The 15,614-nt window shown below is 36.1% G+C and overlaps 1 protein-coding gene across 1 annotated transcript in view; it reads right to left on the bottom strand.

Moving 5' to 3' along the window:
• The window catches only part of cracd (capping protein inhibiting regulator of actin dynamics), a 39,933-nt gene extending 26,202 nt beyond the window's left edge, over positions 1 to 13,731 (bottom strand). The window contains exon 1 of the mRNA XM_052095338.1: positions 13,518 to 13,731. The gene's annotated coding sequence lies outside the window, so the exon portion shown is untranslated. The remainder of the gene's footprint in view (positions 1 to 13,517) is intronic.
• Positions 13,732 to 15,614: the final 1,883 nt, after the last annotated feature.

Here is a 15,614-nt window from a genome sequence, read left to right as displayed (position 1 = left end):
ATTTTTCATTTACATTGAGTACTAATGTAGAATTTACCTAATATTTTCAAGTTCCCGCTAATTCTAATTAAAAATTCAAATGAATTCAATGTAAAGCCTTCAGTGTTGATTCTTGTGTATGCTGGTCAGATTCAGTCATCTGGTCTCTCAGCCTGACCAGGTGACATTTGCCACAAATCCCTCTAAAACCAGCCAAAACAAGCCTGACCAGGCTAGGAGACCAGCTAAGACAGTACACTAGCTGAAGCTGGTTTAAACCCAGCAGAGTTCTTCCAGCAGAGATAGAATTTGAATGTTGCACAAAAGCCACCACAAACTACACATGGCAGTGTAAAGATGATTTTACAGCTAATGTTGTATATGAAGAAAACTAAATTATATAATGTAGTTCAATATCAAGCAAAAACACCACAGCTTCTCATTGCTTCATCTATGTCATCGTAGCCTTAATATGAAACAGCACACAGAACTGCCAGTAATGACTACACATTAAGCATAGCACACAGAGCCTTCACTGAACGTGTTAAGTAAAAGTGGTGAAATGATGTTGCTCTGCAAAGAGCCAAATAAGGTATACATTATCATGATGGCAATCTAGTTGTTCAATGGGGCAGCTTAAAGGAACAGCTAGAAATCACTGAAGTGAAATGGGATGACTGACTGACTGCACAGCGTATAGCAAAGCTGGTCTAGCTGCCTGTGCTTACAGAGCACAAAAGCACACTTTTACCTAGTTCAGCAGCACAGCTAGAAAGAGCTGCACACCACTGAAGAAAAACCTTAGGGAACATGGATTGACCCTTCTGCACCTTGATTTACAACTCTCTGTTGCTGCTCCTTGGCGCTTTAGGAGAAAATATAACAAAACCATTGAATCACAGTTTATATATATCTATTGAAACTAGCAATAATAACATGTCTTATCTTAATAGTGTTAGTTGAAAAATGAAGTTTGATACATCTAACTGGATTATGGTTCAGGATGAATGATGGTGGTTAGTTATAGAGATCAGATAAACACAGACTTCTCATCAAATGGCCAAAAGACCACATTGGATGTCAGGGTTGCCTTTCATCACAATGAACCAGGCAATTGTCATCCATGTAAATATAATATAATATAATATAGCATATGAAATACATAATATATATGGTAAAAAAGGCAAATCATCGTTAAGTTTTTCATGATCTTCAACAACAGATCTTCACTAGAGTCCTTCTAATACTAAATCACAGACCTCCCTCCTTACAAAAGAAAAAAGGTTTTTGATACAACTCCATAATGCTGTATTTTCACCAGGTACTTTGTCTGCAGTCCCATGAGCAAGCTCTTGGGTCAGCTCAGTCTCTTTTTTCTAAGTCATTTGGATAAGATTGCAACAAACTGTGCAGAAGTCTGAGTGAATCAGCAAGGGGCTGGCCTGGTGTAAATTGAGTAACCTTTACCCAGAAAAACAGAGAGCCAGAAATTTCCTGTGGTCTAAATTTGTTTTGCATATAAATGTACATAAATACATCTATACAAAGGATCCAAAAGATAGGATAAGATATATAAGAAAGGTATAAATATGGCTTTGAAATAGCATTAAAAAAAGGATAGTTGTCCTGCAGGAGAACGGAGAAATAGGGAAAGATCAGGGAAAGAGTTGTACAGTATTCATGTTATCATAGATACAATTTACATACAGTACATGCATAATCACACTCACAAATCACAATACATTTCTGACATATACTAACCAATATTAGGATGAAACTGTGTGACAACTGAAAGTGGTAGAAAAGCTCCATTTAATTAAGTAAATTACATTTTACAATACCAATAAAATGATTGTATTCAAAATACTGTAAACACCTAAAAGCTGTTTTCTTGATTCTAACACATGGTTATCACTGAATATGGGCTTACATAAATTTTAATGACAATAAATACGATAGGAAAGGCACAATGTCCCTTTGGGGATGTGGGACTGTCGAGAGATAAAGACAATTTCATGAACAGAAGCCTACTGTGTTTTAACACTATCATACCACATACATTACACAAAGAAGGCTTGATTACATACACTGTATGGTTGATGGAGTACTAAAGAATAAAGACTTACCTGCTTGTTGATTTATCTGGGTAAGAAGGTAGTTTGTATGCTTGTAAGCAGTGTGGCTGTTCCACCTGCCTGCTGTTACTGTGGAGCTGGGGTATTACCTAGAGTCAGGTGTCACATTTCACAGATGCAAAGAGAGCTCAAGAATTCTAATAGTGTTGTGTGTGTGCGTGTTGCTGTGTGCAAAAAAGGATGATTTTACTGTATATTTGTTTCCTCATATACACACATTTTGTAAATTAAAAATTATGAAAAATCACAAATGCCCCTATTAAAACTAGGAATGACCCGATCCGATACTTGGACCGATATCTGCTGTGATATGGATATTGATTGGATAATGATTTGACGAGCATGTTTCAAATCAAATACCATACATGTTAGTAATGGTCATTATTGTTAAGCTCAAGAAAATGACATGAAAGAACTATAAAAGCACAATTAAAGTAGTACATAATACTTGTGCATTTTATTCAGATTCTCTTGAAGACATATGGTGGACGTAAATCACAAAAGATGAATACATTGTTTAATAAATAAATATACAGTCTGCATGCACAGCGCGCTGGTCTGTTGGCACAAACTCTAAGCACAGGTGGGGCTTATGAGACTGATAACACAAGTACCTCACCAAGACGTCTATTTGAATTGTGCGTTTACATCTGAAAGACATATTTTTAGGTTGTTTGCTCATCTGCAATGCGACTATAAGACATTCAGCAGATGTCTTTGAGATGTTTATAATTTAGAATGCTTGTAAATCTGATAATTTTAAGATTTTTAGCAGATGTTAATTAGATTGTAATGCTTTCCAGATGAAACACTCTAAAACAGACATCTCTGAGATGTGTGCTATAGAGATGTGCTGCTATTTTTTGGCTTTAAAGGGGTCATGACATACTCTTTTTATATATATATATATATATATATATATATATATATATATATATATATATATATATATATATATATATTTTATTATATTAATATATATAATTTTCTAATATTTATTATTTTCCCTGAGGTCCACTTATAATGTTAGTAAAGTTTTTTTGTTTTTTTTTGCACCAAACAGTCATAATTTAGTCATATATAATAATTTTCCACCCTGTCTCTGGCCCTCTGTCTAAAATGCTCAGTTTTAAGCTATCTGGCCCTTTAAGACTTCAATGTAAATGGCCAATGTTGTGATTGGCTAACATCGTGCAGCGCTTCCAATACAGTCATTTTTTTTAAACGCAATCCAAAGAAATTGAACAACCTCCACATAACATTTTAAAACTACGTTTCAGGATTTGCACCTTATGTACACCCAACACATTTCATCTGAATGTATCAAACTGTTCACTCAAGGAGTACCATAAACTGTCAAACAGTCATGACATTTAAAAAAGATTAGTGAATGGAACTAGTTACGGTTTTTCTTTCGATAGTCCAATTTTAACTGCCCCATCTTTCAATAACAGTTCCTTTGCAAAGCTTGAATCATATTGTGGCCGTTTCACAAGCGATCGACGCTGAAATGTTCTGAATAAACTAACGTAATACAATGCACAGTGATTTTGTGTGCTTAAACCAGCTTCAACATGCCAAATCAGAGATGCTGGACTTCACATACATCTTACATGTTTGTTTACACACAGGACTGCATGTGTTTCTCCCAGTTAGTGGCAGCAGCAGATGCTGACGTGTTTTTAAAAGTTGCGCTTATCCCGGTTTTGAAACGCGGCGTACATCGCCATAAACGCGTCAAAATGATGAAAGACTTCCATGTAGACACAGATGGGTGCAAAAACGGTCCAGGAAACCTTCAAAACAGCACAACAGAAAGACAGTGCAGCTTACTGAAACACAATGGGGGATCCTTTTTAGTTATAACTTGACATTGTCCTAAATTTGTCACTTTATACCTGGCTCCTACTTCAATAACTACTATGTGCATAGAACACTATCTCATAGTATGTTATGTTTACATTTGGCATTTTTAGAAACTGTCATCTTTTTGCACTACTGTGTACTGGTCGGCGCTGCACTGTCTCTCACTGTGCCTATTGTCCTGTTATTTTTAGTAATTTATTGTACTGTCCCGTACTTTTTGCACACGTTTGCACGTGCAATTTATATAGGTATGTTATTTAGTCTCTGTATCTGTGTATGAGTCATGTGGTTCTGTGTTTGTCCTATGTTGTTTTATGTAGCACCATGGTCCTGGAGGAACGTTGTCTCATTTCAATGTGTACTGTACTAAATGTATATGGTTAAACGACAGTAAAAACAACTTGACTTGACATCTCGTCTTTTAAAAGCAGTGCGAGATGTATGATAATGGTCAAAGCCATGCAAGTTTATGTAGAAAAACATTTAAATCCAGATAGGCACATGAAGGTGTCCTGTGTAAGTCGACTTTGGATGTATCTCCCATGACAGGCCTCCTCTCTCCTGTGTGACTGACTGAGCACCAGTGGGCTTGGCCATGGGAACAGAGATGGAAAAATAGGCGTTGATGTCTTGCTGAAGAGGCAGTCATATGCAGATGTATTTGGTCCTTGTGATGTCACAAGTTCCACAATTTCCAAATGAGCCGTTTTTGCAGCTTGGTTTAAATAAATGCTCTTTTCTATTAAGGAGTACAATGACCTCTAATATGTCAAAAGATCAAGAGAAATTTGATTCCTCATGTCATGACCCCTTTAAACATGAACACCATCTCAGATGTAGATGCTTGATAGTTCAGTTGGCTTGTAACATCCACTGAGAATGACACGACACAATAATAATAAATTATTGTTATTATTTTACTAATTATAAGTTGATTGGGTTCCAATAAAATAACTGTGTGATTGAAAGGTCTACTGCTATACTATTATAACATAACAAAATGCAATGAGAACTTGTTTTCTGCTGAAGACTTTCATTGAAATTACTGCTAAATTTGATGCTTCATTATCCAGTAGACTAGTTAACAAAGGTTTTCTTAATAGGCTACACATTTTTATCTAACTTTATATATATATATATATATATATATATATATATATATATATATATATATATATATATATATATTATAAAGAAATCATGTGTAGTTAGAGGTCTGTGTTTCTTTAAACAAAAATTAGTACCACCCAATCATTTCCACAAAGTGAAGTATAGATATTCTAAATGGATAAAGGAAAACACTACAGTGGCATCGGATCGGGAATCCCTAATTAAAATTGAATATAGTGTGAAAAAAGATGATATGCTAATTTGTATTGCCATAAAACTGTGTACAGTGACACCAAAATGTATTTTGACACTTTTGGGCAATTAAGCCACATTTATAATTATTTCTTTAAAAGCCACTTGGTTTGATATTTTGTTATATAATGCAAAGGCATTATATAACAAAAAAATGGGTCCAAACAATTTCTGGGGTCGATGTTGGTTTTGTGTGTTTGCAGGATGTCTTATGTGAGATGTGTTTAAACACATGACAGAAAACAATACATGAATGTCTGTATGTGTCCAAGAGAAGAGAAAGTGGGTGATGATGGTGAGGGAGTGTGCTGGTTCATACTGCCGTCTCTGTTACTACTCACATAATGCCACTTTGTTCATCGGCCAGCTTACCAGGGCAGAAAGAACAGACATGCATTGATCATTTCAAACTGCCCAACACACACAAAGACAAGGCTGTGACTGTAAGCTTGTTTGTGTGTGTAATGTATTCAGACAATTTCAGAAATATAAGCCTCCATTAACTGAATAAAGACTTTTGGTGGATCAATATTGACAAAAACAGCTACCTGTCACTCATGTCAAAAAGTCTAACTACACAGAAGAAAATATGGATTGCCCAGGTAAAGTGAACATCCCTTATGGCTACTCCAATGTAATTACAAATCTCTTTAGGGTAATATGCAGTTTCAAAGGACAAGAACAATTAAGCAGTATGCATAAACAATTAAACCTGTCATTTTTAACCAGCATCACTGAAGGTCATGTTCACTGAGCAGTAACATGATGGATTTGTTTATTACTAATAAACAGTGAATATGAAATGGGGGGGGGGGTTAAAGTAATATATATGCAGCAGAACATTTTTAATTTGTCTTGTTTAGATTCTGAATTCATGACGCTAATGCGCTAACACGCTATACACGGCCATAATATGTGCTGAATACACTCTATTATTGTAATTTATGATGACACTGATATAACTGCAAAGATGCGTGCATAAAACAGCAATTTTAAGCAAAATATAGACAAAAGAATGATGATAGATATATCTTATTTCGGGCAGATATGTGAATGGCTTTCGCTGCAGATGGCACATGAGTGAATGGCCACTTGAGAATATTTGAGTAGATGACAAATAGTCTTGCACGCTGATGTGTTCACGTTGAATACTGACTGACAAATATAAACAAAGTAGAAGGTGATGTGTTCACGTTGAATACTAACTGACAAATGTAAACAAAGTAGAAGGTGGAGCTTCAGACCACACCAACCAATGACGTGGACCAATGGCAGCAAGGTGTTTAGCAGTTGGTTAGAATTTTTCCTAAAGGTTCACCCAAACGAGCTGTTACGAACACCGAAACAAATGCAAAAACACCTTCTTTTAGCCCCATTTTGTTCTACACCTTTTTTTGCCAGATTTTGTTCTAAATGACATCATACCCATTCGTTCTTCGATTTCGTATGAAGTATATCTGGACCTTAGCTGGGAAACCTGTCCGGAAACAGTCATTATTCCAATGCCCCATTGGCAGAGAAATTACATGCTGTGGCTGTAACTATGATATTTTCAACCATTTGTGTTCTGTTCTAAAAATAAAAGTTGATCTCACTGGTGTTTCTAGTACTGTAACAGTGTTAAAATAAGATTAAAAATCTATTGCACTAGAAGGCTGAGTGTTCCTTGGATGTGTTAAACTTCAAAGACTGTGGTGACTCTGTGGCCTCACACTGGCAGCGAATATTGGCATTTAATAAAAACTCCCACAGAACAGACACAGAAAGGAATCATGGTGGAACAGATTCAATCTAAAACATTACATTTCAAGATCTGTAGGAGAAACATACCAAGGCAAGCAGCCCACTTAAGTAAAGCCAACTTCCTGCAGTAAAAAGTGCACAAAATGAATTCACTGAGCTCAACTTTTGTAGTCTTAAATTTGATTTTGTTGAAAATTTGATTTCTAGTCACTCATTAACCAATTCTCACAAGAAGGCCAACAAAAGTTTTCTATCTTTCTTTCTTTCTTTCTTCTGCACGCTCCCACTAAACTCATCAAGCGCTCAATGTGCTGCTGCAGCTGCACGTGAGATAAAGGGATAGAAAGTGGATTTACTAGTGCATTTTTGGAATAAAAGTTTGATAGAAAAACAAGGTTATTGATTTGATTTGTTCATCTATATCTATTGTTTTAATAATTCGCAGCAGCACTGTAAAGTGAATAAAAGTGTGCAGGATTTCCCGCATTAAAACGTGAAACTTGCGGGAATTTAAAAAAAAATTCCCCTCTTGTCATATACTGCAAGGCGGGCCAAATCAAACGTCACCACGGGCAAACTTTGGCCCACAGGCACCGGTTTGTGCATTTCTGCCCTAGAGTGTTTGCATGAACTAAAGGTAAACAGAATGCAGAAATCTGCATTCTGAAACGTCATGTAAAGAAGAATGGTGCTTTCCTTACACTGTTTAAGGGATTAAGAGAAAGCAGTTTAACATACCCAGGTAAGCAATGTTATTACAGGTTTTTGAAGAGTGTGCATGTACATGAACAGACAGGATAACAAACGTCATGGGATGGAGCCTAACAACGTGTCAACAAAGCAGAAAGTATTCAACATTTCTGGGATTACAGCGGGAAAAACACATACACTATAAACTATACCCATTTATAAACACCAATGTAAAATACTGAGGGTCCCTAACGTTCACAAATATGAGCTTGTACATTGGGGGAGTCCCAGAGTTTTACATAAGAGGAAATCCCACTATTGCAGTACCAATCCGCTGCAGTTCTTGATGGAAATTTAAGGTTACAAACACAGCAACAACTGGAATATCTGGAATATAAAGTAAAGAAATGAAGAATAAAAAAGTGAAGTCTTCCTCGGATATCATGTTTGTTATTTACACACACATTGCAGGGAAATAATGTTGCTGTGGAGAAAGCTGCTTACTGACCGAGATGCATGTATACGAGAGTAAAGTGTACGCCTCTTACACAGTGCATGTAAACGGGAACGCTACTTTCTGTCATGTTCACTGTTGTCTTTTGTTTTTGTGCTTTTATCTGGAAGTTTAGTTTAGTTCCTGTTTCCTGTTTGGTTTTTGTAGTCCTTTTTAGTTTCATTTTATGATTGGTTTTCCCCTGATTAGTTCTCATTCCCTGATTGTTTCCCTAGGTGTTTCTCATTCCCTTGTTTGTTCCTTTTGTGTATATAAGCCCTTTTAGTTTCCTTGTTTCCTTGTTAGTTCTTGCATGTTTTTGCAGGTTTCCCGTGTTTTTCTTTATTCTGAGTTTTCTTTATGTTTATTAAATAAACTGCTGCACTTAGATCCTCATTCTCTGCCTGCTTCGTCACACTTTCTCACAATATGCCACTTTCTGGTGTTCATGTAAACCTTGTCACTGTCAGCAAGGCATGATACATCAGTGGTATTTAATGTATAGTAATGGTGCCAACTTGGCTGAGAGAAAAAATTTTCATGTTGCAACAGCAACCTACGATGCTCATGTTATGTCCCATGGAAACCAGGAAGTAATTGCATTCATATAAACAATGTTGATTAATTTGCCATTGGTGGTAATTTGTTTACTCCACTTATTTTAAGGTTTAGGGTTGGGGTTTGGGGGTACAGTTAATAAAATATGCATTCCTGTTGACTTAAATATATAATTTTACAACTACAAATACGATTGATTTTGGCGCCAATCTGTGGATATTTCATTTGGAAACTGCAGTTCACACATTCCCAAATGTTTAACAATACTTACAGCTTTGGCCACTGGGGCAGTGATTTGAATATGGGTAAGAACAGACTGATTTCAGCCGCAAAACTTTCAACCTGCTGTTGCCGAATTCACAGTGTGATCAGTCTTGTTCTGGTGTTCCATGCTTATAAACCGGCACTTTCTTCGTCAATCAGCTTCACTTCACAAGTGCTTGTAAACAGCCTGGCTTCAGGTTCATCAGCTACACCAGCACCAAACCAGTATTATTAACCAGCTTGTATTAGCCTAAAAATTAATGTTGGTCAAAGCAGAATTTTTGTTAGCAGGGTTGCCATTGTATTACTATCTGAGGTCAAAGATATATGTACTCAAGGACCAACCTGTGTTTGGGTTATAGATTTTCTGTACATCATGACTTTATGGTTTCTGTGAAATTAGATACTGTATTTTTAAAATGTTTACAATTATTTATAGCATCATTGTATAATAGTGATGTGTTAGCAGAGAAAGACTAAAGCTAAAATTGTCTTACTTACAGTACCAACTTGCTGATTAAAATGAGAGGAGAAATTGGGTTGAGTCAGGTACTGTAATTACAATGTGTTCCCTTACAGACATACATTTGGCATGTCTCTAGTTGTTCTCTCTCTCTTTCAAACACACCCAAAATGCCCCTCTCTAACTCAGTACAAACAGTTGTACATACATCCTTTGTTGTGTGTGTCTCAGAGAAACACAGTCGGCAGTCTCACTTACTCCTCTTTTCTTACTCCTAAATCTTTAAAAGCATTTCTCGCTCTTTTCATACAAACTGCTACTGCAGTATCATTGTTGATAGTGGTCTGCGCTGATTGTGTTTGGCTACTGAAGATTTGCACCAATGATTTGAAAGGTATCATTCTGCCTTATCTGTTTTTAGTTTGTGTGTGTGTGGCCTGCTTCACTATTTATCACAAAAGCCTTAGTGAAAGCAACAACCATTCAGATGAATTATTAAACATTAATAAATAATTTACTATGAATATTAATAATTCTGGTAGGATTTGAGAGATTCTTTTACTGAGGAGTTTGTTGCAAAAACTTAAAAATATAAAATACGAGCATATTGTGCAACATCTTTGTGTTTGCACTACATGAATGTACTTAAACCTAGACACATAATGGCCTTGCTTAAACTAATGAGGACCAACTGGACTCTGACCTCAACTGCATGTGAATCACCACTTGCCCCGGACTAATGGACTGAACTACATATCAGAGTGTTCTAGTGTAAAGGCAGCATTTGCCCAGATTCCATACATACACTCAATTAGTGCCCTATTGCTAAGTGAATGTAATTTTCTCAGTCAGTTAGTAGAGAGTCTCTAAATTCTATAGATTGCCTTTAATATCCCCACACCATTCAGTGAAAACATACAGTATGGCCACTTTTTATTTCATGTGCTATTCTTAAGTGTACATCTCTGCTCATAAAAGATCTTAGAGATTTTATCATTTTCTAATTACTGTATATAAGGTTTGTGTTTCAGTGGCTATTTATACAATGTTTAATAGTGTCTTTGCTTATCTATATACAGTATGTCTATGAAAGTGTATACACTATCTATTTGAATATCTGCAGCCTAGGGCAATATGAATTCCCCTAGGGATCTATGGTGGAGTTTATATTTGTATTGTCTGTCTGTGTCATAACAGACCAGAGAGCAACGTTATACCACATAATGTTTTATGGACAATGTCATATTTTTCTCATCAAATCTGTGAGTATAATAAAGTGGGATTAATTAGGTCATATTGTGATGGAAAATAACATACTTCTAATCTAGCATGCTTAAGGCACACCCATTGCTCTGTGTAACCTTATTCGGATTATGCTGTGGGATCGTCTGTCACCAACAAAAGCATATGCACTCAGGTCAAACACACAGGGCCTTTCTCCTTCACTGGTCAAATTGTATTGATGCAGTACTTTTTATGGATTAATATTAATTGGCCTTTTCATGAATTATTTACAGTGGGAGTAAGCCTAGGGAGCAGTCTCTCTAGTTTCCTCAACTAGAATGCACAAATCTCCAGGGTGTATCAGTGAAACATGCCCCAAATCGAGGTCGGTAGTGGGAACTTATGGGGCTGTTTCCTATTTTGAAAATTGACATTTTTAGCCTTCAAATGGCAAGCCTGAGGATGTACAACTGAAAGAGCAGTGGTAGCTAGTATTCAAAGGGAAGAACATGTATTGTTGTTTCAATACATGTTCTGTCAAGAGGACAGAATCCAATGTATGTTGTCAACTTTTTCTCTTATTAATTTTCTCAAATAGACCTATTACAATTTGTCCTAATTAAACTGTACTTGAAATGTCACGTTTTGGAATCATAACTCAAAAATATACATTCTTTAAACTTTGGCTTAGAGTACAACTAACTAAAAATTATCAAGTAAAAAATTCCTTGAGCCAAATGAGTACTTTACTTTAAAAAGCATGCAAACCAATTGCTTTAAAAAATCTAAGAAAGGTCAATTAATTCGAAGCCTAAGACCCAAGAAATTCAGCGTGATGGTGCTATGCATCGGGTCACATGTTTCTGTAGCCTAGTTTCCATCCACCTTTCGCGCTATTTTGTTATCGACAAAGTGAAAATATGAAAAATAAAATTGCGACATTTGCCGCCTTCTGCCCGTTTCCATTCAAATGGCCTTTTATCGATAAAAAGGGTGTGCGTGATGACGTCATGCCCATAAAAACACTTATGTCGCATAAGTTTTGGTTTAGCGCAAAAGCTTTTCTCCTAGTATTGTTTAATTATTTTTTTTATTTAAAACCTTTATCTTTGTGCACAGAAATGATATGTTTTTTTGTATTGTGGGCTAATTCCGTGACTGCCGTCTATTATTTTGAATGGTGTGGAAAATAAACTTTAATAAATAAACGTATGGATACTGCGATTAAATTAATCGCAAACAGTGGTCATTAATTTTTTCTCTGTGCACTTGTCAATGTGCATGATATGAGACATTTGTGTTGGCACTCCTGGAAGTGTCATGTTTGCAGATCGGCTCTATATTCCATCAAGATCAATTCATAATCACGTACAATAAATTGGCTTTCAAGAATGTATAGCTACCTTGTCGTCATGATTAACACAGGCTAACGATTGGGGCAAACTCTGTCATGTGACACAAAATTTTTGCGTTAATGCCAATATTATAGGCAAAAAGTGTTTCCAAACCATTTTTTTTTTCGCAACATTTGATGTATCGACATAGATTGTATGAGTTTGATTTAAACTGAAAAATATTATGTCGACATTTGTGACATTTTTGCGATAATGTGCATTTTCATCAGCTTTATTTTGAAGTGCTAAAGCTTTTTTCGCAAAAAATCCTGGGATGGAAACGTAGATTGTGAAATAAACGCAACATAATTAAATCTGAGATGTACGAATGTCTGCTAAATGTCATATATGTCTACATAAAAATCTTCTTCATGTGTTATATGAAGTGGACCATGAGAGAAATCCACAACCTTATATTATATAGTATAGTAAGATTAGGGGTTTTCTGCATGCTAGTAATTGGTGTTATCATTTTCACATCATCTCAATATTTGAGTATTGATAGATGCGCAATAAACAACTCAATACATGCAGGATCACCATATATCAGTTTATGGTGTTTATATTGTGGATCTTGGAATCAAATACAGACAAAGAAACACATTTCCGTAATTTAATGTACAGTTATGCATTACATCATCGTTACGACATGGTGAAAGAAGAAGAACTGGGCCAGACGCTGTCAATAAAAAAATTAAAAAACTTGTATTCTGATTATAAACCTATCTCTGATTATAAGCATATTAGAGCGAAATTAAAGCATTTCGTGATTTATATTGAACTTATCTGTGTATAGAGTGTCCATTCATGTCCTTTGTAGAACCGGGCAATCCTATCGATAACATATTTGGCCACAAAAGCATGCATTATGGCAGGTATGCATCGTGAGAGAAAACGACACCATTGCTTCAGGGAACCATCACCATTTACCATAAGCATATTATGAATGCCCGACGATTTATGATGTAGCCTATTCATAATTCAAATGTTCAACGATTTTCAGACATCCCCGAGAAATCCATAGCTTCACATAATCAAAACTAGTCATTAATATATAAGCTAATAAAATGTAAGATGTGGAGGGGGTAGAACAGACCAGGCGTATTCTCAAGAATGATGTGATGATGTCAACATATCGACGGCGTTTTCTACTGAATGACAATTTCTAACATAGCTACATATCCACGCGAAAAGCAGCTCGAGACATACAGCGTTCATGCCCCCAGCTGCGCACACATCTGTGAAGAATGGTAGTTTTGGGGAGATGAGCTACACGACAAGGTCAGTATCACTAACAAAGCTATGCAGTTTAAACAAATGTATGAAAGTCTGCAGAAATCTCCTACCTCTCCCTTGTATGACACAACACAACGATTAGTTCCTATTTCCTTTATCGTGTCTGGCGGCACTCGGTTATCTCCCATTCAAGTCGCAGCACGCGAGCTGACCTCTTTGTGTGTGTGTGTGTGTGTGTGTGTGTGTGTGTGTGTGTGTGTGTGTGTGTGTGTGTGTGTGTGTGTGTGTGTGTGTGTTGCTGATGCTGCGAGTGCTCGCCTTCCACCTCGCGACAAATCTGTACGCATTCAGTGCGCGCGGAGGCGCTGCTTCACACAGCTGCACGTGAAACACGAGGGCGTGGCAGTGGCCGTTCACACAATAAAAACAGCTAACATCCTTTCCTAATATTTCGGATTCTAAACCCAGGCAGTTTTTACCCTGCTGGACACACAATATGAAGTATTCACAGCGATGAAATAGTGAACGGTCTCTTTGTCCAAGCACCGACAATTGTGGGCCAAAAATAAATTGCTGAATTACTCTAAAAAAAGAACATTAGCCTCAACTACCTGTCACAAGAGTGCTAAATACCACCTAGATACATATTGTAATGTGTTGTTAAATTTTATGAAGAAGAAAAATGAAAACATATCTCTCTCTCTCTCTCTCTCTCTCTCTCTCTCTCTCTCTCTCTCTCTCTCTCTCTCTACTCTATATACATACAGTACATATCCCAGATTTGTATGATTTTCTTTCTTCTGCTGAACACAAATGACGATTTTTAGAAGAATAGGCCTATTTGGGTCAATACAATGCTAATAATAGTGGTTAATAATGGCCAGAACGTTGAAGGTACAAAAAGCACATATTAGTAGCATAAAAGTAATCCATACGACTCCAGTGATAAAATATATGTCTTTAAAAGGGACATAAAAGGTGTGTGTGTGTGTGTGTGTGTGTGTGTGTGTGTGTGTGTGTGTGTGTGTGTGTGTGTGTGTGTGTGTGTGTGTGTGTGTGTGTGTGCGTGTATTTATCACTTTGTGGGGACCAAATGTCCCCATAAGGATAGTAAAACCCGAAATGTTTGACCTTGTGGGGACATTTTGTCGGTCCCCATGAGGAAAACAGCTTATAAATCATACTAAATTATGTTTTTTGAAAATGTAAAAATGCAGAAGGTTTTCTGTGAGGTTTAGGTTTAGGGGTAGGGTTAGGTTTAGGGGATAGAATATAAAGTTTGTACAGTATAAAAACCATTATGTCTATGGAAAGTCCCCATAAAACATGGAAACACAACATGTGTGTGTGTGTGTGTGTGTGTGTGAAAATGTTTAAGTACTTTTTACTATAAATCTCCACTTTCACTTTCTGAAGGATTTAAATATTGATCTGTTTCTCACCCAAAGTGATTGCATCACTTCAGAAGACATATATTAAACCACTGGAGTCGTATCGATTACTTTTATGCTACCAATATGTGCGTTTTGGAGCTTTTTTGTTGTTGCCCCATTTGCATTTGTATTATTTTATTTCTTAAACAATTATTTTAAGAATATATCATTATATTATTTACAATACACATATTTTAATGATATTTTAGGGGGACAACCCACAGATAGGGGGGTCCTGACCCCCCCCCCCCAAATATCATTAAAATATGTGTATTGTAAATAATATAATGATATATAAATATACACATACACTTAATCCTTTTTAAAATAATGATACAATTTGAAAACAATTATTTTGTGGGGGAGAAAATGCTATTAAACAAATATTGGTAACACTTTACAAGAAGGTTTCATTTGTTAACAAGACCTAACAATGAACAATACTTTTACAGCATTTATTCATCTTATTTAGTGCTAATTTCAACATATAGTAATACATTCTTTAAATCAAAAGTTGTATTTGTTAACGTTGGTTAGTTAGTTGCACTATGAACTAACGTGAACTAACAAAAGGCAATTGTATTTTTATTATCTAAAATTAATAAAGATTTATAAATGCTGTAAAAAATATATGGTCCGTTGTTATTTCGTGATACTTAATGCATTAACTAACGTTAACGAATGGAACCTTATTGTAAAGATCCCCCGTTTCACGCTGCTGTGTTTCATCCAATGTCCAGCAGATGGCGCTGTTTCATTGACTCGAGTTTCAGC

This window comes from Xyrauchen texanus, chromosome 28, assembly GCF_025860055.1.
Source record: "Xyrauchen texanus isolate HMW12.3.18 chromosome 28, RBS_HiC_50CHRs, whole genome shotgun sequence".
NCBI classification, from domain to species: domain Eukaryota; kingdom Metazoa; phylum Chordata; class Actinopteri; order Cypriniformes; family Catostomidae; genus Xyrauchen; species Xyrauchen texanus.
Note: the sequence above shows the minus strand (reverse complement) of the source record. Positions and strands in the feature narration are given on the sequence as shown.